Source organism: Panthera onca, chromosome C2, assembly GCF_046562875.1.
Source record: "Panthera onca isolate mPanOnc1 chromosome C2, mPanOnc1 haplotype 2, whole genome shotgun sequence".
In the NCBI taxonomy this organism is placed as follows: Eukaryota; Metazoa; Chordata; class Mammalia; order Carnivora; family Felidae; genus Panthera; species Panthera onca.
This window is the reverse complement of record NC_138347.1, coordinates 157,674,140-157,700,919: the sequence shown is the minus strand read 5'-3', so window position 1 is coordinate 157,700,919 and position 26,780 is coordinate 157,674,140. Positions and strand designations below refer to the sequence as shown.

The window sequence follows — 26,780 nt, the reverse complement described above, 5'->3', positions numbered from 1 at the left end:
TAGGCTTTTTGATAAATGATGTTGGGACAAATAGCCCCTTGGAAAAGTTTAAAAGCGCATCTAATCCTCACATTGAAATAAACTCCAAATGGATCGGAGATCCTAGTGCAACTGTGAAACCAAAGAAGTATCCCACGGTGAATTACTTTATAACCTGGAAGTGAAAAGGGCCTTTCAAAATCCAGGAACAAAATGGGGAAGAGATTGATAACATTTACTACCAAAACAAACAAAACAAAGCACCCTAGTAAGCCAAGTCAAAAGGCAAATGACAAACCAGGAGAGAGCATTTGCAAGTTATCTCACAGATGAGGGCAAGTATACAGAGAACCCTTAAAAATGGAGAAACCCCCCATTGGACAGAAGTATAGACAAGAGTCACGGACAGAGAGAAATGTGAGAAAAGAGAGAAAAAGAAATGTGAGTCGTCCCTTACACGTATGAAATGATGCTCATGTTCCCTTATAAAAGGGAAAGGTGCATTAAAACTTTCCTGAATCTAAAAGTTTGATGACATTTTCTACTGAGAGGAAAGCACGAAACAGAACAGACCTTATGCAAGGGGATTTGACAAAGTTTAGCAAAATCACATACGTATTAACCTTTGACCCAGCAGCCCCACTTTTAGGAAGCTATCCTGAAAGTACATGTCCATAAATTTGCACAAGGTTGTGCAATACAACATTGTCTGCAGTAGCAAAATACTAGAAATAACCTAAACGTTCACCCATGGGGCAGTGGGCAAATAAACGGCAATCCATACACAAATTAGAGCTGAGGCAGTCATAAAAATACGAAGGCAAATGTCTATGAACTGAGATAATTTCCAGAATATATTTTTAGCTTTAGCCCATAGCGGTACACAGAGCATGTACTGTATACTTTGTGTTTGAGAATAAAAGGCGGAATAAGAATATACTTACATATGTGCTTCTATTTTCAAAAAGAAGCAATAAAACTGTTTGCTCTAGGAGGTGGAGAGACGAAGGAAGGGGGAAGGCTGGAAGTGAAACTTCAGCAAGTTTGGTTACCCGTTCACACAGTTTGTACTTTGGGATCATGTAAATGTTTTGCGTATTTAAAAAATTAAAATGGGGGTACCTGGGTGGCTCAGTCGGTTAAGTGTCATTGGACTCTTGATTTGGGCTCAGGTCGCGATCTCACAGTTGGTGGGATCGAGACCTGCATCCAGTTCTGCACTGACAGCATGGAGCCTGCTTGGGACTCTCTCTCTCTCTCTCTCTCTCTCTGGCCTTGCTCTCTTGTCTCTCTCTCTCTCTCTCTCTCTCTCTCTCTCTCTCTCTCCCCCCTCTCTCAAAAATAAATAGACTTAAACATTTTTGGAATAAAAAAGACTAGAATAAATTCCTAAACCAGAAAACAAATTGGAACAAATGAACCTAACTTTATTTTCAATGTGGCAACATAGCTACACAAAGAACAGAATCACTTCAGTGCTCTGATTATACACCCTTTGTGGGATATGATCCAAAGATAGGTGACTAGAAACAGATCTTAAACTTCGGTCAGAAATTTGTTGTTAAAAAGGCTAAAAGTGGGGCGCCTGGGTGGCTCAGTCGGTTAAGCGGCCGACTTCAGCTCAGGTCATGATCTCGGTGATCTCGCGTGAGTTCGAGCCCCGCGTGGGGCTCTGTGCTGACAGCTCGGAGCCTGGAGCCCGTTTCAGATTCTGTGTCTCCCTCTCTCTGACCCTCCCCCGTTCATGCTCTGTCTCTCTCTGTCTCAAAAATAAATAAACGTTGAAAAAACAATTCTTTAAAAAAAAAAAAAAAAAAAAAGGCTAAAAGTAATAACATGAGAAACAACGGGTGTTGGTGAGGATTTGGAGAAAGCTTCCTGCACTGTTGGTGGGAATGAAAACTGGTGCAGCCGCCCTGGAGAACAATATGGAGGTTCGTCAAGAAACCAAAAATAGAAGTACCCTACAACCCGGCAATTGCTCCACTTGGTATTTGCCCAAAGGATACCAAACTGCAGATTTGAGAGGGTACGTGTGCCCCAACGTTTATAGCAGCGTTATCAACAATAGGCCAACTGTGGAAGGAGCCCAAAGGTCCAGTGACTGATGCATGGATAAGGAAGGGTATACGCCAAGGGGTATTACTCAGCCACCCAACAGATGCAACGGCACGGATCGAGCTAGAATGCATTCTGTCAAGCAAAGTGAGTCAATCAGAGAAAGACAAATGCCACGCGATGCTACTCGCACGTGGGATTTAAGAAACAAAACGCATGAACATATTGGAAGTGCGGAAGAGAAGGGAAGGAAACAGACCGCAAGAGACTCTTAATGATACAGAACAAACTGAGGCTGGATAGAAGGAGGTGGGGGGGAGACGGGCTAGGTGGGTGCTGGGCATTGAGGAGGGCACTTGTGATGAGCACCGGGTGTTGAACGTAAGTGACGCATCACCGGATTCTACTCCTGAAACCAATATGGCAGCGTATATTAACTAACGAAAATTGAAATTAAAAAAATTTGTTGTTATCGTATGACAATTCTGAACTAGGAGAAAACATATAACTCTGAATTAGGGGCAAATAAATATTATGCCCACCAAGACTTTCAGTGTAAGAAAACAGATGCAAAGCAAATATTAAATCAAAGAAGTTAAAACAAAACACTGTAAGTTTAAATTTGAATTGAGAATGTCCATATGAACTCACCTTCAAAAGTGTATGTGTTTCCTAGATCTGTCCACTGAAAAGGCCAAGATGTAATAACACCCTAGTGTCAGTGAACACATCTTGCCCCCAGATCTTGGTTTCTTTTTTTTTTTTAATGGTTTATTTATTTTTGAGAGAGAAAGAGAGAGCATGTGAGCAGGAGAGGGGCAGAGAGAGAGAGGGAGACAGAGGACCCCAAGCTGACAGTGCAGAGCCTGATGCGGGGCTGGAAACCCACGAACCGGGAGATCGTGACCTGAGCGAAAGTCAGACGCTTAACCAACTGAGCCACCCTGGAGATCTTGGTTTCTAAATATCATTTCTCACCAACACGAAGAATGTCCTTATTCTTGGGAGATGCATGTCGAAATCTTTAGGAATCGAATGGCATGAATACAGTTCATTCTCGATGCTTCAGCTGTGTGTGTGTGTGTGGTAAGGATCTAATGATTGCACCAAGTAATCCCTTTTCCCGCACTTGGCATAGCTCTGCAGAATTAGCTCCAGCTGCCCACACTCTCTTCTGGTCGTGGCCTCCGTTCCGAAGATGAACCAGAGCCTGAAAAGATGCAGATTACTAAAGTGCATGTCTCTGAGGCTCAGAGACTCCAAAGAGGAGAAATACCACGCGTGCTCTAACTTTCTGCTTAAAAGTACTTAAGTCCTTTCGATTTGAGATATTTAAAATAGATCACACCTGAGTTCAATCTTTCTTTTTAAATGTTTATTTATCTTGAGAGTAAGAGAGAGCCGAAGAGGGGCAGAGACAGGACAGAGAGAGGATCCCAAGCAGGCTCCACACTGACAGTGCGTAGCGGGCAGACACAGGGCTCGGACTCAACGAACCGCGAGGTCATGACCTGAGCCGAAATCGGGAGTCAGACACTTAGCCCACTGAGCCACCCAAGCACCCTGGGGCTTCAGTCTTAGTGGCCAAAAGCGCTGATTGCAGTACCATTTCCCAGTGCTTTTTTTGTGTCTTTGGCTGTGATAGCTGAGCGTTCGCATTCGTAGCCTCTGGCTTCGATGTGGCTCTGATCTTTCCTCAGGAATTGAGAAATGTGGGTTCTCCCTGGGCCTCGATGACTTGCTATGTAATTTGGGGCAAGTCAGATCACCTTTGGGATTTTGTTTTCAACGGCCAAAGATGAGGGTCGGACTTGATTTTCTTTTTTCCGCAGTAAATTTTTGTGATTTTGAATTCTCTCCAAGTAGGGCAATGTATCTGCAGATATCAGGAGCAGTAAGAGAAAAGAGTAAGGCTTCACTGAGATATGAAGGGCCACCTGGAGTAGTTTAATTCTTCCAGCTAATTTTTTTTATATCAATCCTGTATCAGATTCTTTTTTTTTTTTTTTAATTTTTTTTCAACGTTTTTTATTTATTTTTGGGACAGAGAGAGACAGAGCATGAACGGGGGAGGGGCAGAGAGAGAGGGAGACACAGAATCGGAAACAGGCTCCAGGCTCCGAGCCATCAGCCCAGAGCCTGACGCGGGGCTCGAACTCACGGACCGCGAGATCGTGACCTGAGCTGAAGTCGGCTGCTTAACCGACTGCGCCACCCAGGCGCCCCCAGATTCTTTAAACATGTTAAAAATGGATAAGGGCAACAGATGGTTCCTTAGTTACAAGAACAGTATTTTGGTATATGATTTTATTGATAATTATCCTTAATTCCAAAAATTTTTTAAGTTTATTTATTTATTTCAGAGAGAGAGAGAGAGAGAGAGGAGAGAACACACACGCATGTGCATAAGCGGGAGAGGAAGGAGGGACAGACTCCCAAGCAAGCTTCACTCCCAGCGCAGAGCCCGATGCGGGGCTTGAACTCACAAACTGTGAGATCATGACCTGAGCCGAGATCAAGAGTAGGATGCTTAACTGTGCCAGCCAGGTGCCCCTCCAACAAATTTTTTTTTTTTTTTTTTTTAATCTAGAGGGAAAACAATGGCTTGTGAGTGGTTCCAATCCAACACCTCCCTGTGGCTGCAGCTCGCATGGCTATGCTAGAGCTGGCCGACGAGTTGTAATATGCCTCAGGTTTGGGGTGATCTACTCCCAAATAACTTATCACGGCAGAACCATTGAAACACAGTAAATCCTCTTGTTCCCTTGTGTGACTGGGGAATTAGACAATCAACCGCGACCATCTAAAAGTCTTGGAATACAAAATGCACGAAGCATGAAATCCTCTTGAAAACCATTTCATTCTCTTAATTATTCATTAGGTTCCTCAGCGTCTGACAGACCTTCAAGGTCATTATTATGAACATTAATTGTCAATGTAATGTGACCGGGGAGAAGCCGGTTTTAAAAGAGTCCTGTCTGGCAGAATTCTGCAAGTGAAAGAAGTCACCATTTTATTTGGGTGTGCGTGCATCTACTCTGTTGCTGTATGGTGAGAGAATGGGAGTTTTGGAAGCAGACCTTCCAGACTCTTCTTGCCGCCTGGGATAGTCACCCACTCTGTGTAAACTCTCGCGCGGAGGCCTGGAGGGAGAGGGTACGTGCTGATCCGGTGGTCGGGGAAAGAGAGAAGAACCGGTGCCAGGCAGGGATGGCAAGTTCTCCATGACCAGGGGGTGATGCTTCCCCCCGAGCCAGCTGGTTTGTTCATGCAGTCAGCGTTGATCAGGTGTCTTCTCTTTACCATGCTTTGCGCTGGCTTGGAAACAGCACCAACGTGGACTAGGCTGAATGGAGCTGCTTCAAGTCCAGTCTTTCCACACAATTAGCTGAGGGTACACTTCTCACCGTTTCCCCCCATCCCCTCAAAGTTCACCACCGCTACTAAGAGGTACTGTGAAATTTAAGCCCATTGAATATAAATGCGTCTAATGACTGATGCATTTAAGTATTTGTTCTTCCAGCAAATCGTTGTGAAGTGGTTCATTTTGGGGTGACTGTCCAGAAACGTCATTTTCAGGCCTCCTCAGTGTCCTCCTCTCTTTGGCACAGCAAACACTTCTGTGGCCCCAACTTAGGACAAGTTTAGGCTGAGGACATGCCTCCAAAAACAACTGGTTATGTTGATATGACAAAATAATGCCGGAGAAGTTCTCAGAATGAACTGGGCTGCCATCCAAACAGGCTCATAGTTGACAGTGTTCTGACGTGTTAGATTGTACCTTCTGGAAAAAAACAGGATTGTCTATACAGCATTTTCATCACAAACTGATTCCTCAACTTATTTTAGCTGTGTGGCATTAGGATGTATGTATTAAACGTTAGCGCCGGGAATATACCACAAACACCCAGAAAGGTACAGATGTGAGAAAGCTCTGGAATGTGAGGGTAAGGTGGCTGAATCATCTGATCCTTGGACTTGCTGCACTGTGCTGATTTAAAATGTCAAGTTCAGGGGCACCTGGGTGGCTCAGTTGGTTAAGTGGCTGACTCTCAGTTTCAGCTCAGGTCATAATCTCACAGTTTCGAGAGCTCGAGGCCCATCCCGGACTCTATGCTGATGGTGCGGAGCCTGCTTGGGATTCTCTCTCTCTCCCTCTAACTCTGCCCCCTCCCCCATTCACACCGTCTCTGTCTCTCTCAAAACAAATAAATAAACTTAAACATAAATAAATAAATAAAATGTCAAGTTCTTTGTCCCTGCCATTCCAAAGACGGAACCTAATTCCCCTCCCTTGACAATGGGCTGGACTTAGAGACTTGCTTCTAATAAATAGAAGGATGCAGAAATGGTGGTATGACTATGGTGATTAGGTTATTAAAGGGCATCACAACTTCCTGATTACTCTCTCTGATCCTGTCCTCTTCGGGGAGCCAGCTGCCACGTCACCAGCACAGATACAGAGTCCAATGATGAGGTCCGTGTGTGAGGAACTGAGGTATGTCCTACCAGCAGCCACGAGAGAGAGCCACCTAGGGGGGCAGATCCTTCAGCCCTAGGCACACCTTCAGATGACTGCAGCCCCAGCTGACATCTTGACTGCAGCCTCAGGAGGGATCTTGAGCCAGAACCACCCAGCTAAGCCACTCCTACATTGCTGGCTCTCAGAAACTGGTGGATAATAAATATTTTACTGTTTTAAGTTGCTATGTCTGGGAGTAATTTGTTAAAGAGGCAACAAGTCCTATAGGCAGATGCCTAAAATAGTTGTTGAGAGTAACCTTTCTTACCCCTTCACTTGACGGTGCCATCGTGCGGCCACCCTCACGCACGCGCGCATGCACACACCCATGCATGCACCTGTGAAGAAAACTACCCCACGCTGCAGAGGCCCTACAACTCCTGCCCAGTGCACCCTGGGAGGCAGGTCTTTGACCACTGTTTCACACTATGTGCCAAGCAACTGCTCTCTGGGTACCTGTGAGCTAAATATTTTTATCCTTTAACTACACAATTCAAGGGACACCTGGGTGGCTCTGTTGGTTAAGCATCCGACTTCAACTCAGGTCATGATCTCGCGGTTTGTGAGTTCGAGCCCCGCGTCAGGCTCTGTGCTGACAGCTCGGAGCCTGGAGCCTGCTTTGGTTTCTGTGTCTCCCTCTCTCTTTGCCCCTCCCCTGTTCTCACTGTCTCTCTCTCAAAAAGAAATAAACGTTAAAAAATTAAATACACAATTCAGGTTTAATAAGCATTTAATTTTTCAGAAATTCTAAGGTACAAAAAGAGATTTGTCACTGTATCCTATCCAGATCCCATTGAACAGACTGGATATCCAATAATACATGAAATTGTTTTGATTTTGACAGTTAAAAACCCCGTAAAAATGACAAATGCTTTAATGGGTAATATAAATATCCAATTGGTGTTATTTTTAACATTCTATGAACATATCTCAAAAAAGCTCTTAATTTTTTGTAAATTTTGGTCAAAGAAAATTAACACAAATTGCATAATTTCAACAAAGGTCATCTACTACTACTTGCTTGTGATAAAATGTATTTATCTCTCAATTATTCATCTCCTTGATTGTAGTGCTAGTTGGAATGTTATCCATAAATGAGCTTATGGTCTAGTGAGTCGATGATTATTGAAACATTTGATTTTAGAGAAGGCACATTTTTCCCGGGAATAACTTAGAGCTTGTGTTCACAAAGGTCACATTAATAATTTTTAAACCGTAATTTAATTAGAAAAATAAGATACCTCATTTTAATCAGCTTGTATTTGAAAAAACCACAAAGATAAATGTAAGCCCTCTCGAGGCTTCCAGAAAAACCTGATTGATTCTACTCTGGGGATTTCATGATTATTCATTAATTGCTGCCTGTGATATATTTTTTTATTTTTATTTATTTTATTTTATTTTTTAAATTTACATCCAAGTGAGTTAGCATATAGTGCAACAATGATTTCAGGAGTAGATTCCTTAATGCCCCTTACCCATTGAGCCCATCCCCCCCTCCCACAACGCCTCCAGTAACCCTCTGTTTGTTCTCCATATTTAAGAGTCTCTTATGTTTTGTCCCCCTCCCTGTTTTTATATTATTTTTGCTTCCCTTCCCTTGTGTTCATCTGTTCTGTGTCTTAAAGTCCTCATACGAGTGAAGTCATATGATATTTGTCTTTCTCTAATTTTGCTTAGCATAATACCTTCTAGTTCCATCCATGTAGTTGCCAATGGCAAGATTTCATTCTTTTTTATTGCCAAGTAACACTCCATTGTGTGTGTGTGTGTGTGTGTGTGTGTGTATCACGTCTTTCTCCATTCATCCATCGATGGACATTTGGCCGTGATATTTTTATACTGTATTCAGAACATGTACTAAGGCCCACTAGCTCCAGGAGGCAAATGGCAACTTTCTGACTTATCATCCAACAAGAGTTCCTTTTTTTTGTTTGCTTCCAATTTGTTTTCTTTAAGATGAGAGATAAGAAGCAAGACGTAAGAGAGGCCCTTGGATCAGTTGGAACTATCAGGTTGGGTGTACAAAGTAGACTCCAAGAGTCATTCTCCACTTGTGAGCCACTGAGTGCCTGGAAGCCCAAGACGACACCACCCAGGGCAGGTGCAATGCACACAACCCTGCGGCCCCGCCCCCTAATTAATCAGGTGAGAGCTAAGGGCCTTGACATTTCATCTCGAGTCCTTCATTTTTCTTCTAAATTTTGCCCCTAATTTCTCCACGTTCTATGGTGTTTAACTGGAGACTTTCCAATGGTGACAGAAGCTTGGGTTGTTTTTTGTCTTTGAGGCTCGCAATGCTTTAAAAAAGAAAAGTGGTTTTTTTTTATTACATTTATTTATTTTAAAAAAAATTTTTTAACGTTTATTTATTTTTGAGACAGAGAGAGACAGAGCATGAACAGGGGAGGGGCAGAGAGAGAGGGAGACAGAATGGGAAGCAGGCTCCAGACTCTGAGCTGTCGGCACAGAGCCTGACGCGGGGCTCGAACTCACAGACAGTGAGATCATGACCTGAGCTGAAGTCAGACGCTTAACCGACCGAGCCACCCAGGTGCCCCTACATTTATTTATTTTTGAGAGACAGAGTGGGACAGAGCACAAGCGGGGGAGGGGCAGAGAGAGAAGGAGACAGAATCCGAAGCAGGCTCCAGGCTCTGAGCAAGCGGTCAGCACAGAGCCTGACGCGGGGCTCGAACCCATGAACCGTGAGATCATGACCTGAGCTGAAGTCGGTCACTTAACTGAGTGAGCCACCCAGGCATCCCTGAAAAAGAAATGTTAAAGCAGGTGATTAAAATAGACTTAAATGTTAAGTAAACACTTGAAGTACCCATATTTAATAAAATATGTGTTTAACACAAAAATACAAGGCAATATAATTATACTAATTACAAGGTAAAGAAAGGATTTTTGAAAAAACACGAAATTCATTATATATAACCATTACTGTTGGGTTCTGTTAATGGGACACAAATTGAAAGTTACTTGATAGACATCTTTCAATCCTGGGTGTGTATCTCTATACCTACTTCTGTACTCTCGCAGACTATTAGCTCAAATCTGGGGGCATTTGTGAATGGGGAATACGAGCCAATGGACACTCCTGGTCCTGTACTGGCCCATGTAGTAGATGCAGGCAAGCCCAGCCCTGTCCCCCCAGGAGCGTCCATCTCCCCCGATTTCCGGTGGCCGACATCTGCATCCCCTGCCTGAGGGCATCTCTGGGGGTCGGCACGCTGGCGTGCAACAGAGAGGGAGGCCACGGTACCAGAGAACTAACCTCTCCGGCCAGCAGTCCTCAGGCAGGAGATTGTGAGGTGTGTTTTCCACTGGCCCAGGAGTTGCCCAGTAGGGTCCACCCCACCCACCCACAGGAGTGACCTGTGTGATGACACGCCCTCCCTCCCAGTCTCTCTTCTCTTCTCCCCTACCTGTGCTCCTTGGCTCTCCTCCCAATCTTCGTCTCAAGGCCGGCTTCCGGGGACACCCACGCTAGGACAACCCTATTTCTTGCTTATGGTTTTTTGTCTATACGTTAAGGATTTACTATAGAAAAATACTTACCTCTCACACACTGGACTACTCAAAGAGAAGCTATCGGAGCTCAGCAAACTGTGGGGACAAAATAAAGCAAAATTACGATGTCAGATCAAGTCAAAGGCCATTAAAACGTCATTTTATATTTCATCGTATACATTAAAGGGCTATATTTTGAAAAGTCCCAGTTCGTTTTCATCCATGGTCTTAGGTTTACTGGACAACCCTTAAACAGCAGAGTAATATCTGTAGGGTATGTTGGAAGAAGTCAGATGGAGGGATTATTTCTGTCCAGGATACACGAAGAGACTTGAAGTGACAGTCAGGGCCCTCCAGGGTGTTGAGCAGCAACATCGCACGTGAGTTCTGAGCAACAGTTAGACCCGGGGGCTTGGAAGCTCGAGCTAGGCTCCCAAAGCTTTGTTTGCTGTGAAGGAGGGAAGTAGATGCCAGCATCAAGGTGTCATAAAGGACATGGGGGCTGCGACATGTGGGTTCAGTTTCATTCTCGTTTTGTGCTGGGGCTGAAAGGGCCGTGTTGCTGCGCGCCTGCCCAAGGAGACTGTAATTGTCAGCAGCATCGTCTGTGAGGCCCCCACCGTGGACGGTTCCTCCTCCTTTGCTGTCCTTCGTCATGACTCCTCCCCCCCTCTCCCCAGCTCCTCGGACTGCTCCCTGTTTCCCTAGCGCATGCTTTGCTCTCCTACCTCTGCACATCTGTTCATGCTTCCTTCTTCCCGAATACCTGCCCACTTCTATACTCCCCACTCCCCCTCAGTGCACACATATCCACAGGACCACGGCTCCTTTCCTCAAGGCCAGCTTGAACGTCATGCCCGCTGCCAGCCCTCCCGCGAATCCTTCTAGCTCCAAGCATTCCGTTCCTCCTCCGACCTCCTATGGTTCATTTATCTCTCCGAACCCCATCATTCTTTATCTTATAATTAGGTGTGTGGATGCCTTGCTCCGCCACGCGTGTGTCAGCTCAGGGAGCGGTCATCGGTGGCGAGTGCATGAAGAAAGCAACGGAGGAATCTGAGAGTCACTGCATGAAATCGCAGTGGTTTTGGTTTTAGAATTTTTCATCTGCCTTTTTTTTTTAAATATAATTTGTCAAATTGGTTTCCATACAACACCCAGTGCTCATCCCCACAAGTGCCCTCCTCAGTGCCCATTAACCTTTTTCAACTGCCTTAATTTTGATGGTTTCTGGCGGGTGGGGATACGTGGAGGAGTAGACAAGAATTCCACGTAGGGGAAAGGCACGAGTACACATGCGTACACGCACACACACACAAACACACACACACACACAGATGCACCCTAACTCTTATGTATTTGCGTGGGGGGGATAGGAGGGAAGGAAAGAAGGAAGAAGGAAGGAAGGAAAGAAGGAAGAAAGGAATGAAGGAAGGAAAGAAGCAAGGAAGAAGGAAGGGAGGAAGGAGGCAAGGAAGGTTGGTTTCCTCTGGGGAGAGAAACTGAGTGATTGGGGTTAGGGAGAGAGACCTACTTTTCTCTGTCTACTGTCCTACAGTTTTTACTTTTGTACTAAGTATCTGTGTTATCTAACTTTTTTTAAAAATTTTTTTAAAGTTTATCTATTTTTGAGAGCGAGAGAGAGACCAAGCGTGAGTGGGGGGAGGGTCAAAGAGAGAGGGAGACACAGAATCTGAAGCAGGTTCCAGACTCTCTGAGCTGTCAGCACAGAGCTGGACGCAGGGCTTGAACTCATGAGCTGTGAGATCATGACCCGAGCTGAAGTTGGATGCTTAACTGACTGAGCCACCCAGGCGCCCCTTTGTTGTTGTTGTTTTTAATTAAAAGACATACGGGGGGCACCTGGGTGGCTCAGTCAGTCAAGCATCCGACTTCAGCTCGGGTCTTGATCTCACAGTTCCGTGAGTTCAAGCCCCGCGTTGGTCTCTGTGCTGACAGCTCGCAGCCTGGAGCTTGCTTCAGATTCTGTGTCTCCTCTCTCTGCCCCTTTCCCAATCATGCTGTGTCTATCTTTCTCAAAAATAAAATAAACATTAAAAAAACCTTTTTTTTTTTTAAATAAAAGACGTATGAAAAGGAAATCCAGTAATCCTTTGTCCTCTTAAAAAGTCTTATTAACTCTGAAGTTCTGCTACCTGTGTAGGCTGTAGAATATACAACCGACCCTTAAACAACACAAGTTTGAACTGTGAGGCTCCACTTATACGTGGATATTTTACAGTACACTACCGTAAATGTATTTTCTCTTTCTCATGATTCTCTTAACATTTTATTTTCTCTAGCTTACTTTATCGTAAGAATACAGTATATAATCCATATAACATACAAAATATGTGCTAATTGACTGTTTATGCTATCAGTAAGGCTTCTGTTCAGTAGTAGGCTAAGTTTGGGGGGGAGTCGAAAGTTATACACAGGTTTTTGACTTCTTGGGGAGCTGGTGCCCCTGTCTTCCATGTTGCTTAAGGGTGAACTGTACTTGGGTTGAGAAACTCATGAGTTGTGTTGGTAGCGAGACTGATCCTAGTTGTTGGGAAATACTTCCACATGGGTCATTTGTATATCTGCACATCTTCTGAGTAAAGGCACTGAAAGTCTTTGTTCCAAATTGTCATTTGAAAGATGTTTGTATAAGAAACAGCCTTGAAGCTAGAGCTAGCGTCTCTGTGTGGAGCGGAGGGCAGGTTTGTCTTGTGTCCAGGATTATAAAGATAATGTTTCCCTCAGAGGTAAAGGTCAAGTAGGCTTGTTAAATCCGGGTTAACAGACCAGGGTTCCTTAAACTCAGAGTTCCTGAGCTATGATGCAAGCCCAGTGAGTGTGCAGAATTCACCTGAGCTGTCCCACATACCCCACCCCCACCCCCGCCTCTCTGGGGAACTGACACAAAGAGCTCACACTGCCTGCTGTGCAATGAATGATAAAGTCTTCCATATCTGACCCGGGAGTTTCTTGTCTTCTGTTGGCATCCGTGAAACCATGGCAGGTTAACTTATTGGCTCACAAGTATGGTAAAATGTCATACCCTTCGTAGTTCTCGACACTAATGATACAGATTTTGATAGGTGAAGATACCCATCTCAATCCAAATCTGATATGTAGGATGAGCAGTTCTCTTCAGGTGAGCAACTTCATAGAGGAATTCTATTGCTTCAATGGCTTTATTCCGGCAATGTATTCAATACAGAGAAGACACAGAAAAGAGCCATTAGCCATTTAGCCTGTTCCCTGCTAAGACGGGAAATTGAAATAACTCTGGGAGCCAAATTATGTCCTTGGTTATCTGGCAGATGTCAAACGGTCATTACTCTGTATTACAGGTTTCCAGTAAAAACACAGTGGAAATAAAACAACATTTTCCCCAGGATATTAAGAATATCTCTATGATATTTTGTCTACTCTAGCAAATAGGGGTTTGTATGCAATAGTTAAATGGAGGATGGAAATAGTTTACATATTTCTAGGGGGGTGACATAGGTGTTTTCGTATATGGACATAAATTTCTGTGTTTCATTCCCAGATATCAAAGTGGAAAAGATTAAAAAACAACAACAACAACGTGGAAAAAATTTAAAAATGGTTATTTTGTTTAAGTCACTCGTCTGTGGTATTTTTGTTACAGCAGCCCAAACTGGCGAAAACGCTCACGTTTGACAAAACCAGGAGACCCCTGAAATTCAAAACCACCCCAAACAGACGGGAGTGCACCCAGGGCGGTGGCAGGAATTAGGGACACTGGCGAAGCGGAGCAAGCACGCTCAGGGTGGGCCGCGGGTCTCAGAGAGGGCCGGGGGCGCTCCGCGGGAGAGGGTTCAGGGTAGGGGGTGCCCAGAGCCCAGTCCCAGCCAGAGGAGCCGCAGGCAGGGGTGAAGGGTGAAGGTGGGAGCAAGGGGGCAGGGCTGCACGAGGACGCACACAGACCCACCACGCGGGGGTAGGAAGCAGTCGGCCGGTGAACGGGGGAGGACCACACCATGAGCGGTTCTCCAGGGGCCTATTTTGGGGCTGAAGGAAAGTAAAGGCCAAGCCAGTTCACCCGCTCGATCCTGAGCCGTAAGAAAAGCTTCCATCCAGGGACCTGGACCCTACCAACAACGCCTCCTGCAAGCGGCTCACAGGAGAGAAAGAGAGGCAGGAGCCCAAACATGAGCTGGTGGCACCTGGAAGAGAAGTGAAAGGGAAAAAAAGGCATCAAAGAATTGAAGGAAAACTGGCAATAGTCCAAGGGAGAACAGACACTAAAGCGAAGTCAGCAGGAGCCGCGGGGAGCAGGAAGGAAAACAGCAAAAGAGTTTGAAGGGATTAAAGAGACTAGGTTACAATTCTGAATAGGGAGACGAGAGTGGGCCTCGCTGAGAAAATGACATTGTGAATAGTCTTGGAGGAGTGAAGGGGTGGGCGGTGCGCCAGGGAAGAGTGTTCCAGGCAGAGGGAACGGCAGGAGCAAAGCCCCGCCCAAGGCAGGGACAATAGTGTTATTTGGCACATCTATATTCACAAGTGTGTTATCTCACTGGGGATTCTACACATAAGCCTTCCAAATTCCCCTTGTCTTTTTTGATGCTTTTTGCTCTGAATCCAACCATATTAAAATCGTGACGTTGGCTTCATTTGTGTTTATATTTGCCCGGTGTGCCTTTGCCCATCCTTCCATTTTAAAACTCTAAAAATTATTTTAGGGTGTCTCTAACGTAGAGTATAGAGCCGAGTTTTAATTCATCCAATGTGGACATTTTTTTGTTTATTCGCAAGTGATTCAGGCACATTTGCCATAATTGGCAGGCCAAATGTGTCCGTCTTAGTGCTGTCATATTATTTCACGTTCCCACTTCTCATCTTACCTTACCTGCTCTCAGAATGTGGCACAGCTCCTTCTTCATTCCTGTTCTTCACCTGCTTCTGAGACACCCCCTTTCCTACTCTCCTAGCTTACCCCCCATCTCACTTACCGGTCCTTCCAAATATCCTTTGCTGTTTTTTCCCTCTTGTCCCGAACTCTCACTGTTAGAGCTGAGGACCGGGCCTCAGTCCTTGGTCCTCTTCCTTAATGGCTCCTCACCTCTAGTGGACCCATTCAGGCCTGCATTTTCAGACATCATCTCTGTGCTGATAATCTGCAAATGCATCCCTCCAGCCATGCCCTCTCTCCTGACTGCTGGCCTGTATTCCAACTCAGCTTTCCACAAAGCATCTTAAACTTAATGTGTCCAACACGGGGGTCCGGAGTCTCCTCCAAACCCATTCCTCCCACAGTCTTCCCTACCTCGGTTAACGACAGAGCTGTCACCTGACTTTTTATTCTCTCATACTTCACATCCAGCATGTCTGCCGTTCCTGAGAACTCTTCCTTTCGAATATTTCTAGAAACCATCTGCTTCTCATCGCTGTACTGCTCCCACTGTGGGGCAATCCTCTCTTGCCTCAATTACTACAATAGTCTGCTTCCAACCTTGTGTTCCTGCTGTGTGTCCTCAACACGGGAATCTATCTGAGTGATCCTGTTCAGATGCGAGTCACATAATGTCACTCATCTGCTCAGAATTCCTCAGTGGTTCTCTATTTCCTTCAGAATAAAAGCTAAATAAGGAAACCTATTCATAAAATTCATTATTGCTAACAAAAAAGGCGCATGAACATCTCCACAGATGATGAAAAGGCATTTTTTGGTAAACTTTCAGCATTCTTCCTTGATACGTAAAAACACTTTCAATAAGATAAGAATTCATGGGTTCTTTCTGTCTCAAACCCAAAGTGAACCTCCTACTTGCTGAGTAAACACCAGAAGCATTTCCTTAAAGTCAGAAACAAGAAAAGAAAGAAGGAAAATTGTAGTCATTTCCAGATTATGTGACTGTCAACTTGGGAATCTTTAAGAACTAAACTACTATAAACTCTAAAAGATTTTATTTGGGTCATAAAACTATTATACAAAAACTAACGTTCGTATGATAGGCAACAGCCAAACAAAGCTATACGGGAAGAAAAGTTCTCATTTACACAAGTAATGAGAAAGGTAAACTGTCTAGGAAGAAACTCCATAAGAAATGGGCAAGATTTACGTGAAGATGTTCTAGGTCTAGTGGTCGGAAGCCTAGAGATAACGCCAGGCTCTTTAGTTAGATGCGCTCACTTGAAGTCAGGTAGTGGAAATTAGGAAACCATCTTCCTAGGGCTCCTGGCCCTCCCACTGGAGAGGAAGGTTGTGGGTTTCTTTGCGCAAGTCCCAGTGTCTCCTTGAGCTTCCTGGGTGCCAAGAAGCAGTAGCGGTTGTGGCAGCTTTTGGATCCAACTCTGAGATCACAGAGTCCCATTTTAAGGTGTTTATTCTCCGCGTTCAGGCAGTGGCTGTGGGTGGATCTAACCCCGGCGCGCACATGCGGTAAAACCTTGGTTTGCAAGCGTAATTTCTTCCGGAAACGTGCTTAGAATCCAAAGCGTTCCTGGATCAGAGCAGATCTCAAGAACCATCGGCTCAGTTGGGATCATGTGACGGTCGGCATCCCGTCCTACTCGTATTACACGACATTGCTCATTCATCAAGTTCAAATTTATTAGAAATGCTTGCTTGTCTTGTGCAACACTCACAAGATAAGTGATCTGCAACCCAAGGTTTTGCTGTATCTGGTATTAGAGGTGGTCGCAGGCATCGGGCGCTCAAGATGGAACTCTGGGACTGGGTCTGACCCGGCTAGGTTTGAAGACGGTGTCACTGGAGGAAAGTCGGATTCTACAAATCCAGGGCACACAGTGGGAAAAGTCATATCACCTGTGGTCACCTGGAATGAGCAGTTTACTGAAGGTGAGGCTTTAAGCGGCTGCTGCACTGGACAGTTATGATGGGAATAAGGGGTTCAAAAACTGGCCTTTTCTCACTGTACTGGAGAGTTGTTTTTGTTGGGTTTTTTTAACGTTTATTTATTTTTGGGACAGAGAGAGACAGAGTGTGAACGGGGGAGGGGCAGAGAGAGAGGGAGGCACCGAATCTGAAACGGGCTCCAGGCTCCGAGCCGTCAGCCCAGAGCCCGACGCGGGGCTCGAACTCACGGACCGCGAGATCGTGACCTGAGCCGAAGTCGGATGCTTAACCGACTGAGCCACCCAGGCGCCCCTGTATTGGAGAGTTTTAAGAAAGAAAATGATATATGGCCAAAGTCCATAAATACAGAAGGAAATTTAGTATATGATAATGATATGATAATGATGACATTTAAATCAGTAAGGGAAAGATGTATGATTAAGTAAATCAAGTTGGGTAAATGTGTAGCTAACAAGATATATGGTAAAGCTGGATCCATTCTGCTTAACTCACACCCAGACGAATTTCCTTTTATTTATTTATTTTAACGTTTATTTATTTTTGAGAGACAGCCACAGAGCGTGAGCGGGGGGACAGGCAGAGGGGGAGGGAGACACAGAATCTGAAACGGGCTCCAGACTCTGAGCTGTCAGCACAGGGCCCAAAGTGGGGCTTGAACTCACCAACTGTGAGATCATGCCCTGAGCTGAAGTCAGACACTCAACTGACTGAACCACCCAGGTGCCCCCCCCAAAAAATTTCCTTTTAAAGGAAAAATGTGAATCATGAAACATTTAGAGGAAACCATGGAAGCATTTTCAAAATGATCTAAGAATGGTAAAGGTCTTTCTAAGTATGATACAACCTGGAAATACTAAGTAGTAAAAAAAAAAAAAGCCTTGGTAAAATTCACCAATTAGAAATGGAAAAGATCTGCATTGCCAAACAAAACAAGACAAAACAAAAACACAAGCAAATAAAACAGCATAAAGAAAGTCAAAAGATATGGCAAGCTGAGAAAAAGTCTTGACATTCATATTTAAGAAGAGGACTCTTTTTACCATTATGTAAACCTTCTCTTTCCAGTAGAAAATTGGACAAAATATGGGCACCTGGATGACTCAGTCGGTTAAGCATCTGGTTCTTGCTTTCGGCTCAGGTCACGATGTCAAGGTTTGTGAGTTTGAGCCCCACATCAGGCTCTGTGCTGGCAGCGTGCTGTGTGCTTGGGATTCCGTCTCTCCATCTCTCTCTCAAAACAAACATTTTTTTTTTTTAAAAGAAAATTTGGCAAAATATATGAACGATAATTCACGGGAAGTAAATACAAATGTCTTTTTCACACTCCTCATAAGAGAAAGGCAAATTGAAACCTGTTGTCATCTCTCAGATTGGTACGTTCCATCCCAGATCTGGCCAGAATGGAGTAAGTCCACTGCAGCCTGTGTCCCCCACTGACTACTACTAAAACCTCTGGATAAAATATGCAAAAGAGGCTTTGCAAGTTGGAGAAAGTGGTGAAAACTGTTTTTCCTTCTCCCTCCTCCGACCTGAGGCCGGTCAGAGTCACAGTGCTGCACTGTGGTAGTACAGTGTCATGGGGAAATGAGACCCTGAAAGATCACCTGTCCCCTGGACAGAGGAAGTGGGAAAAGGGACCCCTGTTGTGCAAAGAGCACGAGGGGAATCCCTGTTATTTTTTTCTCTCTCTTCCCTCAAGGCTGCCTTTAGAGCAGCCCCAATTGCACAGAAGTGCATGAGAGATAGAAAGCATAGGAAATTCCAAGAGAACCTTAGCTTTCTGGCCAGCAGAACTGGAAAGAGGAGGTCCTGGGAGCCAGAAGATATGAAGGAAATCCCCAAAAGGAGAGGGAAGGGAATCCCTAATTCTGTGTAGTGGTTTGTTATGCAGCAATAGGTAACTAATACAGGGACCCATGTCATTAACTCACTCCGGTCAGCCATTTGTGTTGTCCAACAACTGATTTGTCATACTTAACACAGAATGTTAATTTGTTAATTGTGGAGATGAAATGAGATTGTCCATGCGAAAGGCATTTTTTTATATTTCCATTCCAATTTTGTCCCCCCTCCCCCGCCAATCCTTCTGGTCATATAAATGCCAGAAGATGAAGTCATACTTCAGGGAGGGCCATTCAAGTTCAGGGGTTGCAAAGACAGGAAGACTGCAATTTTATTTATTTATTTTTTTTTAATTTTATTTTTATTTTTTAATATATGAAATTTACTGTCAAATTGGTTTCCATACAACACCCAGTGCTCATCCCAAAAGGTGCCCTCCTCAATACCCATCACCCACCCTGCCCTCCCTCCCACCCTGCCCTCCCTCCCACCCCCCATCAACCCTCAGTTTGTTCTCAGTTTTTAGCAAGACTGCAATTTTAAAAAGCCTAATAAGTAATTCATGTCTAAACCTATTGACTCGCAAACAATTTGCCCCATCTGCAGAAGAGAGAGAACTTCTGGACATATCCATGCAGGGCTTACTAAAAAAGACAGCCATGTGAGAAATGACCAGTAAGGTTGTGAACTCCCGTGACAGAGCATTGGGGTTCTAGAAAGAATAACAAACAGCCCCTATCAAGTGACAAGCATCTGTTCCCATTCCCCAGTCTCCCTCCTCCCTGTCCTGAACCTGGAAGACCCAGAAAAGGGGCAGAGGTGTGGAGGAGCAGATCTCACTTCTCTGGCTCGGCAGGACTTGGAGGCATTCCTCTGGGCTGACCTGGGTGTATGGAGGGAACCCTTATAAAGGGTTCATTCGTGGCTTTCTTTCGTTCCACTGAGGGTTATTGCTTGCCTGTTGTGGATCGAAGGCCGTTCCAGACACCGGGAATGTATCAGCGGACAAAACTGACAAGAATCTCTGCCCTTGTGAAGCTTACATTTGGGAGAGACTGACAGTAAACATAATAATATAAAATGTTAGGTGATGCGTGCTGTGAAAAAAAGATATAGGAGAGCAGGTAGGGTAGATGGTGGGACGTGGAGGAGAGCAAGTATTACACAGGATGATCAGAAAGGGCCTCAGTGAGAAGGTGGGATTCTATTCCCTGGAGGGAGGAGAGGAAGTAAACAGTCTTCGTAATTAAGGAATGCAGAGGGAACAGCCAGGACGAAAACCCTGGGGTGGGAGCTGGGTGAGTGAGATCTAGGAAGAGAAGGGGGCCAACGTGGCTAGGGCAGAGAAAAGGGGAAAAGTAAGAAGTCTGAGAGATGAAAGGTGGCGGGGGACTTGTTCTGATTTTTGAAAGTGACAAGAAAATTGGGGTCTGGACTGCAAGAGACCGGCCAGAGGAAAATGCGAAGAGGCATACAGGTCTCCCTGGCTCTCAGAAAGCAGAGCATTTCTGTAAATTGAAAGGCGAAGAATAATCCTCGCACAACCTTGCTTTCCGAAAGTTCCCGTTAACGAAAGACCTACGTTAGTACCTGTTTTCGCTAAAGGAAAGAAATCTGAAGAGGATTACCGCTTTTACTAAAAAAGCTATTGCTGTAGTAATGGAGGTCTTTGGTAAGAGCAGCGATACCGGTATTTTTTTCTCCGCGTCTCCACTAGGCTCCACCCCCGCTAGGTGCGAAGGCCCAGCGAGGCCCCACCCCTCATCGGAAACGCAGCCCATGAGACACGCCTCTCCCACCGTGGTCCCGCCTCCTCTCGGAGCGACAGCCCATAGGACACGCCCCCGCTCGCTGTGGCCCCGCCCCCTCGCGGTGGGACCGCCCGACGAGGCCCCGCCCCCCGGCCGCGGACAGCCCATAAGGCGCGCCTCTCCCACCGTGGTCCCGCCCCTCCTCGGGAGTGACAGCCCACAAGGCACGCCTCTCCCGTGCCCCGCCGCGTTCCCACTCCCGGCCAAAAGCCAGCCAGGCCCTTCCTACCTTTTCTCCGGAGCCGTTCCCGCCCCGGCCTCGGAGGGACTCCCCACTAGGCCCCGCCCCGCTCAGGGCGACGCAGTGCCGGGCCCCGCCTGTCCCGACGCGGTCCGGCCCGGCCCGCGCACCCTGGAGTCTGGGCCCCGCCAGGCCCGCCACACCCAGCGCCCGGCGCGCCCTCCCTGCAGGCCTCGGCCCGCCCCCCGCCTCGCGCGTCCGCGGCTGTGCCTCCCCGTGGCGCCGGCCGTCGGGCCCGCCTCCGAAGACGTGGAGCGCCGCTGCGGCCGGTGAGTGGGGGAGGGGCCCGCAGCCCCTCTCGCCGTCGGCGGCGCGGAGCCGGGGTCCGTGTGGGACTGAGCCCCGGCTGCCTGGCGGCGGCGGCGGCGGCGCGCCTCCAGGGGCGCCTCCCACAGCCCTTCCTCCCCGGGGCAGTGTCGGGAATGGGGAAGTGGGACCGGGATGGGCGCAGATGGGGGTTGGGGAGGGAGGACTGAAAGTATGGGGGGGGGGGGTGGCAGGCGCAGGTGGGGGCTGGGGAGAGCCTATAGGAGTCTGGGATGGAGGGCTGAGCATTGGAAGAAACGTGGTGAAGCCGAAAGCTGGGACTTTGGTCAGGATGGGGCCTTGGGGTCTTCGGAGCTCAGGGGAGTGAGGTCGTGGGTGGGGTTGGGAAAGCCGGCCAAGCCTATGGAAGGACGTTTTTTGGAAGGACCAGCCTAGCGGCGCCCAAGATTCACGTTTCTCGGGCCGCCTGGGGAGCAGGGACGCTTGGGATACGTCCGAACTAGCGTGGCTGGAGCGAACTTGCAGGGTCATGCTCCCTTTCACATCGGGGTGATTGGGTTTCCGGGCTCAGTGTCCACTGGCACACGTAGTACTTTTTAAGCAATAAGTGCAAGTCAGGGGCAGTGCCTGGGACACCTGAGAAATGTGGATGGAATCGAGTTGTCCTCCTATAGGCTGCTTCTGTTTTCCTGGTGCCTGCCCAGCGCCGGACTCGGTGCGCGCCGTCTGCTGCAGAAGGCTGTTCCAGCAGCCAAGACGGTGTACAGAGGTTCCGGGCTTCAAAAGTACAGCGGAGGTTTATTGGGACTGCAAAACAGTTGTGGCCCATGCCCTTAAATCCTGCGGAGTTTAATTTCCAAAACGCGAGTCCTGTGGCGTTTTTCAAAAGTCCCATCTTTACTCTCTGCCTGCTTTCATTTTGAAGTCTCCCACTAACTTACAGAACCAGATATTTTCTAAGGGCCTGTTCTGTGAGGACACCTAGTTTTAAATTCACCGTGGGAAGTAGATCACGTGTGTTCTGACCAGCTTTTGCTGAAAGAATTGCAGAATTACCGGTGAAGGATGAAATTTAAAAGATTTAAAGTAATGCAAGGGAATAGAAAGGGCCTAGTAAATCGGTGTGTGTGCTTAAAAAAAAAGCCAGTGAAACTTTTTTTCATTGTAGAACCTTAGAAGATAGAGAGAAGAGTATAAGGATGAAAATGAAAATCCCATGTAATTTAACCAACCCTCTTAACATTTTGGTGCAATACTCCTTCATTCTTTTTGTATTTTATTGTGTATTAAATGTACGTGTTACATAATTGGGGTCACATTGTTATATTACTTTGTTGTCTGCTTTTACCCCCGCTTGGCATTTCCCCCGATCGTTAAGAATTCTCCGTAAACGTCTTTTTATATGGTGGGTGATCATCGTATGGATTCATGCTTTTATCACATATCAGAGCTTTAGTTTTGAGTCAAGTGCTATGCTTGCAGGTGAGATGCAGTGTTGCTCCAGGGTTTCAGACGTGATTCCAGAGCAGACAGGAAGTGTGAGTGAGAGGCGGTCAGTCCTGGCAAGGCCCAGTTGGCTGCTTCTGTGCAGAGGTGGCCTTCTTGGTGCAGCATCTCTTTAGGCCTAGGCCTGGGCTGCGGTGGCCAGGCTGCCTTCCAGTGTCTGTCCCGCCTCTCCTGCATCTTCCGGTGCGATCCTGATGCCATCAGGTTCCCAGATGTGTTTCTCACATGGGCCTCACCAGCTTCCTTACCTCATCAGTGTCGCCGAGAAACTCTAGTGCGGGTGGGTGTGTACGGTGTGCTGACTTACCACTCCCAGATTTGCACACCTTATGTAACTCGGAGAGGCAGCTGCCCTGGGTCTCGAGGAAGGAGTGTCTCCCAGTTGCCCTCGTCATTAACAGCCTGTTGCAGATTTCAGAAGACAGCTCTGTTTTCTTACCCTCAGGGCCTCCAGAAGGGTCCTGTCCTTCCATCTAGCCCCGGCCATTAAAATTGCAGCTTTTCTCCTCGGGAAGTCCCTCTCATTTTCCAGCTCAATCAGTGTGGCCCTTCGTCTTTCTCTCAATGATCTGTTCCTGTGCTGCTTCGTGACTGAGTAATTTTGGTTTATGTTTCTCCTCGGGTCTGAAATACGGTGATTTCTGAAGATACCTGTGCATTTCCTTCTAACTAGCCTTTGGATTTATAATTCCATTGGCTCCCCCCACCCCCAAGCTCAGGAAGAGAATACAGAGTCTCCTATTCTTTTCTTGATCCTTGATGAAAGATGCATGTACTCCCGGCCCCATGGCTGAACTCACAGTGTGTTTATCTTCATATGCGCATTTCAGCCACTATGGTCAGGATTCACCTCTTCCTGTAGGCAGGTGATTGCAGTAGCTAATGTAACAGCACCTGAATCCAGTTCGTTTTTAGGCCTCTCTTTGGCGCTGTGTGCAATACAACACACGGTAAGAACAGAATTTGGGACGGCTGTCCTGTGCCCCAGAGTGTCTCTGGAACCTGTATGCTGTGCCTTTTAGTCATTCCTGGCTGCTGTCCTGGTTGACAGCTTGGGTGAAAGGGGGAAATTGGTTGTGGTTGCAGAAATCGTTGTACCATCCAGTGCCCAAGAAGACTACATATGTTGGATCGTTGTTTTTTAGATTGGCCCCCACTGGGACCACGAGCCTCTTTTCTGTACCCACACTTAACGCCCTCACGTGCCCCCCTCTGGTATTTTGGTCGCGTGTATTTATTAGTCATGTGCATGGTGATGATGGTAGACCAAGCTCCCATGAAGACCCTCTGGTCAAAGCAGGTTGCAGAACTCAGCTTAGGCCAAGGCTGCCCTGAGGCTTCTCGTTTTTACTGCCTTAGACTTGCTCTTCATGCCATTGAGCCCGCGGGTGGGGAGAAGCGGTTTAGCACAGGCCTGGATTCCGCTGGCCAGTGAATTACAACACTGAGTGCTCCATACCTGCACCCTGCTGCGTGCAGAGCACAGGGGCAGGGATCCCCCAAGGAGAGAGCATCCCAGAGGTGTTCCTATATAGAGACAGAAATTCTCTGAGCGATGGGTGCCCCTCGGTGGGTTACAGGGACAGGAAGAAGACCGCACAGAAAGTGTGGCGCGTCGGGAGAGGGGCGTCTTAGGTCACCAGGGTGGTAAGTACGTTGTGGCACGGTGGCCGGCCCGAGCGCAGAACAGCTGAAAGCGAGCGTGAACAGAGCAGAGTGGGCCTTCGAGGACTGTCGCCAACAGTGTTGAGCCTCGAGGGCATTTTATGTGCTGGAGCCTCAGAGGGATCAAGGCTTCCCGAGCTCCACCAACAAGCCTTCACGGACACTCTTTTCCCACCTGGCATGGTTCAGAGCGGAGTCCAACCAACACGGGCCCTGGACTTAGTCTGTGAGACTTTCAGGGAGCTAGGCTTGCAGCTGCCCAGCGTGGCCGGCCCGACGTTTCTTCCAATGACAAGACTGTAAAACTGACTTTGTTGACTAAGTTCACAGAAAGGAAAAAAAAAGGAAAAGGTCTTTTTCATACTGCTGGTTTCATTCAAAGAGCACTGGACTTCAGTCTGTATCTGCCACGCTGGTTGTGTGATTTCGGACCTTGTGAATATGATACAGTGAGGTCATGGGACTAAGTGACCCCTAAGGCTCCTCCTGCTCTAAAAATTCTATCGTTGCCCAGCTCCACTGGCGCTCTTGGCCGCCTCCTTCTGGATAGGAGGGGATGTGCCTATGTGCGGAGCCGTTTCATTTTATATACTGTTGGACGGAAGGCTTTTCGTTGTTATCGAGCCTTTATTCAAAACAATCTTTACAGTTAGGCAACTTCTTTTTTACAAAGTTGGTGTGTTTTTAATCTGGGACTAAAGCAAATTATCTTGTATTATACAGTTTTAAAAAGTATCGTTTGGCCTTTCCTAAAGGGTACATTTTACCCTTACTTTTAAAATGTCGGACCTCTATACTGTGTTACAAGTGTAAAAGCCATTTTTTTTCTAATTATAAGAAAAAAACCCTTGCCTATTAAAATTCAAATCAAAAAGAGAAACGTAAAGAAGAAAATAACAGTCATCTGAAATCCTACTACCTAGACATGACAGTTGGGAGAGATATATCTGCCTAATCATCGATGGGATATTTATTCAAACGCACACAGTATGGAGTGAATCGTGAGTGTAGCCACACGTGGTTAAGGGTGTGAACTCTGGCCTCAGGGTGCCTGAGGTTAGGCTCTTCTGCTCGCTACCACGTGACATTGGAAAAACTCCTTAACCTCTTTGACTTCAGTTTTCTCATCTGCTAAATGAAAGTGTTAAGAGTTTCTTTTTCATGGGGTTGGTGTGAGAATTCAAGGAGTAGCCCATGTAAAGACCCCAAAGTTAGCTGGTGTTGAGATGGCGGCGTAGGAGGGCGCTGGGCTCACCGCGTCCTGCTGATCGCTTAGATTCCACCCACATCTGCCTAAATAACCCAGAAAACCGCCAGAAGACTAGCAGAACGGACTCTCCAAAGCCAAGCGTAGACAAGAGGCCCACGGAAGAGGGTAGGAAGGCCGGAGAGGTGTGCGCGCTCCAGGGACTGGCGGGAGGGAGCCGGGTCGGTGGAGGGGCAGCCCGCCTGGCGAGGCGGAGCCCCCGAGTCTGGCTTGCAAAAGTGGAGGGGCCGGACTGCGTGAGTTCTGACAGCCAGTGGGACTTAACATCTGGAATGTTAAAAGTGAACAGCTCTGCTCGGAGAGTGAGAGGGCTAGAGGACAACGGGAGGGAGAGTTGTTGAGCCCCGGAAGACAGAGCTCCTCTCGTGGGGAACAAAGGCTCTGGCCAGCGCCATCTCCCTCTCCCATCCCCCAGCCGAAACCCCAAAGGGAACCAGTTCACCGAACTTGCTTGCACCGTGCAAGCACCCAGCGCTGTGCTTCTGTGGATCCATCCCTCCGACGGGTCTGCCTCCCTCCCGGTCGCTGCAGGGCCCCTCCTGCAGAGGACCACCGACGGCAAAGCGAGCTGAGCCTGCCCCTCCCGCCCCTGTGCACCTTGCGGATCCACCCTGGCCAATATGCCAGATCCCATCGAAGCAGCACCACAAGCCTGGCAGTGTGCAAGTAGCCCACTCCACAGTGAGTCCTGCCCCTGGAAGAGGAGAAGATAAGGTACACACCAGTCTGACTGTGGCCCCAGCAGTGGGCTGGGGACAGACATCAGGTCTGGCTGCAGCCCGCCCACCAAAACAAGTTACTCGGGATAGTACAGGGGAAGTGCCCTGCAGTTCCGCGCCACTCCAGGGACTGTACAAAATGACGAAATGGAAGAATTCTCAAAAGAAACTCCAGGAAGTAGCGACAGTAACGAATTGATCAAAAACGATTTAAGCAATATAACGGAACAAGAATTTAGAAAAATAGTCATAAAATTAATCACTGGGCTTGAAAAAAGCATAGAGGACAGCAGAGAATCTATTACTACAGAGATCAAGGGACTAAGAAATAGTCATGAGGAGCTAAATAATGCTATAAATTAGGTGCAAAATAAAATGGAGGCGACCACAGCTTGGATTGCAGAGGCAGAGAATAAGTGAATTAGAAGATAAAATTATGGAAAAAGAGGAAGCTGAGAAAAAGAGAGAGAAAAAAATCCAGGACTATGAGGGGAGAATTAGAGAACTAAGTGATGCAATGAAACGGAGCAATATCTGTATAATAGG

General features: G+C 46.9%; 1 protein-coding gene and 1 long non-coding RNA gene across 9 annotated transcripts in view; one reads left to right on the top strand and one right to left on the bottom strand.

Annotated features, from left to right (window-relative positions):
* Positions 1-26,780, top strand: part of ANO10 (anoctamin 10) — a 285,102-nt gene that overhangs the window by 26,767 nt on the left and 231,555 nt on the right. For 3 of the 8 annotated variants that reach the window (XR_009611897.2, XM_078432533.2, XM_060638070.3), the window contains exon 1: positions 20,749-21,079. The exons of 1 other annotated variant lie outside the window; for it this stretch is intronic. The gene's annotated coding sequence lies outside the window, so the exon portion shown is untranslated. Of the gene's footprint in view, positions 1-20,745; positions 21,080-26,780 lie in introns of those variants that run through there. 4 more of the 8 variants (XM_060638065.3, XM_060638061.3, XM_081790141.1 and 1 more) reach the window with 4 other exon arrangements.
* Positions 8,955-20,908, bottom strand: LOC144612811 (uncharacterized). Its single transcript, XR_013549965.2, has 3 exons — positions 20,799-20,908; positions 10,127-10,174; positions 8,955-9,326 (listed from the first exon to the last, which is right to left on the bottom strand). It is a non-coding gene; the product is annotated as an uncharacterized LOC144612811 (long non-coding RNA).